The sequence below is a fragment of the Argiope bruennichi genome, chromosome 10 (genome assembly GCF_947563725.1).
Source record: "Argiope bruennichi chromosome 10, qqArgBrue1.1, whole genome shotgun sequence".
NCBI lineage: Eukaryota > Metazoa > Arthropoda > Arachnida > Araneae > Araneidae > Argiope > Argiope bruennichi.
The window spans coordinates 113812724-113819297 of NC_079160.1; positions in this window are offsets into that span (position 1 = coordinate 113812724).

Here is a 6574-nt window from a genome sequence, read left to right on the forward strand (position 1 = left end):
GACATGGGAGATTTCCGCATATTTCCAAAGATTCGGAAAAAAATACTGGAAAATAAAAGCATTTGTGGAGGAATCGGTAATGTTTACCATTATTTAAAGGAATGCATAGAAATCTTGGAATTAAGAAAGAATTTGAAAGTTGAAAATTATAATGTAAGTGCAGTAATCAGATGATCAGATGGTACTGCAGTAATCAGATCTAATGGTATCAGATGATCTTAAAATTCTGAAGGACATGATGTTAAAAATTGTCAGTTTTTTACCAAATGAAATTGTTGTTGTGAAGCGAGAATCTGGAGAAACATTGAGAATGTCAAGATCTTCTTTAAGTGGTATCTTGTTCCTTGTTTAATAGGAAGATAGGTGAACAGGAAAATGAGGAGAAAGATCAGAGATTGACCACTTTGTGGCTAGGGGCCAATTACCTCGAAGAGAATGTCCGTTTGGTGAATCTGTCAGTGTTATGGACTATGCTAAAGATAGCAGTCAAAACAAATCCTGTCAATACTGCTACGTTCAGTGATGGAATAATGTACACAAGAAGAAGAAGAAGCTTCTTTTTTGTGAGTGTGTACTCTTAGAGCAGTTCAGTGATTATTCTTGGAAATTATTTTAACATTGTGTGCTTCTATGAAAAATAAATACTTACATTAGCTTCTCTTAGAAAATACATATTTGCATTACCATAGCTCTAACCATATATGAATATCCTTTTACATATCGATGTAAAATTTTAAATATTCATTCTTTCATATGGATTTGCGCGCTATTTATATATATATATATATATATATATATATATATATATATATATATATATATATATATATATATATATATAATTGATTACTTTTGAAATACTGATCTGTGTTAAATTTGTTACATCAGCCAGAATTCAGTGAAATTGTTTCAGTACCACCATTACGCCTTTTTGAAGTCTAAAATTTTACAAGAAAGTCTGATAGATTACTGTAATTACTGAGCATTTCCAGAATCTTCAAAATGTTATTAACATTTTTAAAAATTCCAAAAATCTGAAAATTAATTCGTTTGATAAACGATTTCTTGGAGCAGTTAAAATTGTTTTCTTCCCTGCATACAGATGGTTCTATATATGCACATTTGTAATTTGTACGTACGCACATTTGTAATATATTTTCAAGAATATATGAGGAATTCTAGTAATAATTTCTGAGCAGCAAAACATTCTTTTCATGAAAGGAATAGCTAAATTTATTAAAAACAGAACTGTCCTACGTCATTTGATTAGATAAATCTGTCCAAATATTAAACATTATATACATTCCCTCTTACCGCAAATGTAATTCATCTGATATATTAAGAAAACTAGCTTAACAATATTTCAATGTGTAACTGGACTCAAGTTTTTGCTGCATGAGAGATTATAATTTAGAGCCGGCTTTGGCTTTGTAAAAAAAATTCAAGTTTTCTTACTAAGCACTTCCTGTGACACTGTAATTATTATCAATAATAAATAAGTAAGTTGAAATAAGTCATAATTATTTGATTAAATATAATCTATTTATATCTATTGATTAAATGAAAATATTTTTATTAAATTATTTTGATTAAATAAATATTATTTTTGATAGTTTTTCTAACATTTTCGGCTACTTAAATAAATCATTTTTTAAAATAAAAAGTAATATTCATAATCTTCTTCGAAACTTAAGATGAAATAACAAAGAGAAAAATGTATTATTTATTGAATGCGTGAAACAATAATTTCAATTAAAAGAAAAAAAAACAGTCATAGGTTTCGCACTGAAATAAATAAATGTAATACAAAATCAGCTGAAGTGGTCTCTTCAAAACTTTATCGCATACTCTCTAATAAAGGCGTTATTCAAGAGAACGCATTTCATAGTAGTAGCGTACAATAATTATGAAATATTAATGTCATGAATTTATTATATTCACTGAATCTATCGAGTAATCCTTGGCGTGTTTTTTTAGCGATTAATAGCATCCAGAAATAGAATTTCAGTTTCAGAAGAGTTTTTTCTTATCGATTGAAGGGCCGCGGTGGCCTGATGTTAAAGTCTCGTGAAACAATTCACGAGACTTAAATAGCCGAAGGTTTTTAGGCTCAAGACTCAACTCCACCGAAGAACCGTCGTGCAAGAGGGTCTGGTGCGCGCTAAATCCGTCGGGGCCAAAGTCATGCCGCTGGTGGGGTGAGTGAGCTTGGAGAAGGGGGGGGGGGATGCCAGCTCTTTTTGCCATCTGATCGCGGTTCAAAATTACGAGGCCCGTTCCAAAATTGCCCTAGTGTTGGTTTAAAACGGTCCGTTAATATAACTAAACTAAAATTTATCGATTGAAACAATAATTTTACACAGAAACTTGATGCATTAATAAATCGTGAAAGGAAGCAAAAGTTTATTCAGTAATCTCAAGTTAAAAAACATAGAAGTGAGAATAATCTCTCTGAAACATTTTTGCATAAGGGATATACTATATTTTGGAACCTGGGTATGGTATTGAAACCAACTTTCAGATTTTTAATTTTCGAGCCCTGCACTCGAGAGTTTTATGCTTTTAGTACAAGTAAAGAAAATCTACGCCTTTTTATTGACGGATTGAAATCCAACTTTCGCATCGAATAACAGTTTCATTAACAAGATCACATTCAAAATGTTGTTTCTCTTCGTCGTTCCGTTTTTCAATTATTGTGTTTACTTGCATGTGAAAGTAGAAACGGGCAGACAGTCAGCTTCTTAACTGATTTTGTTTCAATTTATTACAGGCCTACACACTAAATTTGCTGAATCTGTGTACCTAATTTTTCCCCCTATCAAACTCCTTTCGATTTGTAATTATCGTGTTACCTTGTATTCGGACAGCAGAATAGGAATATTTTGTCTAAATGTTCAAAATATGACGGAAATTTTAAAGTTTGGTACAAGTACCGTACACCAAATTTCATCTTTCTAACTCAAAGCGTTTGATTTTATTCATAGACATATTTCGAAAAGGCGTTTTTCCAGATGCAGGGAGGTGCGAAATGCAAGAATTGCCGAAATTTGGAGTTTGTATTTTTTTGACAACTACAATACTCTTTGTATACGAGAAAATAAAAAGAAATTCATTTCAGATTTTTCTTCCCTCAAGCCCTAGTATTAAATATATTAAATCTAAAACATTTAAAGTTATTCTGATCTATATGAATTTTTAGTAATGATACAATTCCATTTGATGGATATATTCATACGTTAATATTTAAATCAACGAATGTCGAATTTTAACGAAAGGAATAAAAAAAATTTAATAACCTTACTTCAAAATACTGCATATCCATTTTTGAAATTTTCATTCGATGCTTCCATTGAACGCGAAAAGCTTAAAATCAACAGTTATATTCATCGATTCAAAAAATTGTATTTACCAGCAAAAATCGTTAAGCCTTCTCTGAATACTTCTTCAGGTAAAATTGTTTTTACAATAAGCAAAATTAACTTTCACTGAAAACCAGCGGCTTTTGTCATTTTTGCACATTTCAAAGAATCATTTTAAATTTCCAACATATCCTTAAACAATTTCACATAGAGTGGAACCTATAAAAATTCTATTTTCACTAATCTAATAGCCACCACAGATAAGTAATTGCAATGCACGAATTATCTCCCTAAAAGGAAATTGAAATTCTTACTTTAGATTCTGAAAGGAACGAGAGAAACGTTAAAAGAAGCCTTTACATATAAATTCTTTATTCCAATAAAAAACAATTACATTGATTAAATATAATTACTTTCACAGACAATACTACGAAATAAAAACAAATTCGACATTTAGAAGTAGTAAATAAGATTTCATACACTAAAGTGTCGTTTTTAAAATTCAACTGTAAAATTTCGTCCATAAGTAAAAACACTCGGAACTTTTATTGGCCATTATTTTTTGGAACCCTTTTTCTTCGGAATCGCACCTTGACTACCTTGCGAAGTTCTTTCAGTGCCCAAACTCAATCGTTTAAGCTCATCTTCTAATCTCATTTGCGTGGAGTCCTTGTCACTCTGCTGTCCTTGGGCGACTTGTTCAGAGGCTTTCCGTGATCGAGTCGCTTCTTTCTCACCCGATTTCTTTTCTGAAGCGGCACCGCTTTCAGAACTTGCGTGCGATTTTGGTGGTTCATTCCGCCAAACCGGTCCAGATGCAGATGCCAAGGGTCCAGATTCTTCAGAAGTTTTACTTGATCGTGACGACCGCCTATTGCGCGATTTCCTTTTCTCGATAGCACCACTTTTGGTACTTGGAGGCAAAATTGGTGGCTCGGGGGAGTCTCTGTCACCTGGCAGAGCCGATCCCGAAGGCAACATCAAATTTTCTGGCAAAGAGACGGATTCTTCGGCCACGATCGCTGAAAAGAGGTCATGTGGTAAAAACCCTAAGTGATCCTTCAATTTCTTAATCGATGGATCTTCTGGCTCTGGTTGAGCTTTAGCTTTGGATTTAGCTTTAGATTTCGGTTTAGGTTTAGGTTTAGCTACAGCTTTAACTTTTTTAATTTCATTAAAATGCTGTTTCTTGACTTCTTCAAAGAAGAGATCAGAAACGTCGTCCCTTGAACCATAAGGAACAGCAAATTTTGCGATGAATTCCGTTATCCATTTGGTATATTCCTCTAAATTATCAAACTTATCAAATAACTCTTCAATCTCTTGCAAAAAGTTTGTGGGCGATCCAATTATATTCACAATAGCGAATCCGATTGAACCAAGCACTGTATTAATACTAAAATCGACATTCGCACTATGAAAGTACACGGTGATTTCGTTACATACTGCAAGGAGTACTTCCACCATGGTTTGCTTAGTACAGTCCCGACTCAGTGGACAGCACAGCACGATATTCACCAAGAAAGTCGGAAGCTGCTTGTCGTCGAGCAAAGAGGTCTTGCGTCGCGATTCGAACATCCGTTTCCATTTATCTCTCATAATCAAAGAGACTCGCAAAGCAGACACACCAGCTATGTTCACCAGGTTGGGCCGTCTGTAAACATTATTTCTAACATCTGTAGTTGGAAGCCTCGAATCAGGAAGTCCACATTTCGGAAGGGTATACATCATCACATCGTAAACAAACCTTGTAACAGAGCGCGAAACCTCTGGATCAACTTTAGGACACGGTAGCTGACTTAGACTAGCCATTTTGCCGGTTGACTAGCGCTTCATACCGAAACAACCGGTATTTAACGGCAATAGTATCTAACGTATTTTCACTTGAATTCATTTATACTTGTGAAATATTTTACACTTTAATACGTTTCTCCCATTTTAATAATGATCATTAATAAGGTGATTGAATTAAAATCTTTCAGACGCACGTATAAGGAAAATAAAAGTTTTCAGGTTCTAATACCATGGAAAATATTCATGATATGTAAACATTTATTCCTTTTTATTTTCTTATCATTAATATAGAGAATCTAGGAAGAGTGATATAGATGTTTTTGGCGCTATTATTGGGGTACTCAAATTACATGTTTATTTCACATTTTTCAAGCCACTAATTGAAGAACTAGACCATGGAAGAAGATTAAAATTGTCCAGGATATAATATGCCCTCGGTACGTTTTTGATTATTTTGAATTCTCTGTTTTTATCAATAAAATTTTTTGTCATCGTCTAAAGATAAGCAAATTGCTTAGAAGAGTATTTGCAGTCAATTCAATGGAGAAAATATAGGATATGATATATCAAGCTTAAATTTCTTGCATAGGATTCGAATTCCATGATCTTTTAGCTCTAGTGATGTCCCCGTCACCTGGTCAGGGTCAAACTTATGACGTCCATCGCAAAATGTTTCTCTTTTAGCTTCAAAAGGGAGCATTAATCTAATTAAGTGAAGCAGAATTTAAAAAAAAATGTAATTGTGCAAAAAAAAAAAAAAAATTGTTAAATTGAGGAATCAAAAGTAATTTGGTCTAGACCTGAGTCTCAAGTGAATAGGTAAAACTTTAATTTAAATGTTTTTACTTTTAGGATGTTTAATTTAAATTACGTGAGCATAAATGCCTCAAGGAGCTGGAGATTATATATATATATATATATATTCATTAGCAATTAGATGATTTTCTTATTAAAATGTTTCTACTATCTCTTAAACGAGTTGAAAAATGTTGCGTTTTTTCACCATAATTTTTGAACAAATTATTGCACAGAAATCATTTTTACACCGTCATAAAATTAAAAAAATTGGCATTTTAGTGACAGGAATTTTATTTCTAAATGGCTAGTTCTCTCATTTTAATCAATTTTTTTAATTAATTTAAGTACATTTTGTTACATTTTTTTAAAACAACCTTTGTAACTTTTGTTTGTAACAATCTTTTTTTTTTCATTGAAATATCATGCTTATTTTATCATTTATTTACATCTATCACAGGCGCATTCTGTCAATATTGAAATTGTTATTTTTTTCATACATTTTTACTTTTGCTTTTCTTATGCAGCTTCTATTTTTAGTTGAGTTGAATTTGTCACCTTTTGATCGTGTTTTAAAAGTTGTCTTTTAAAACCATTGCATATTTCCTTAACTATTTGACTTAATT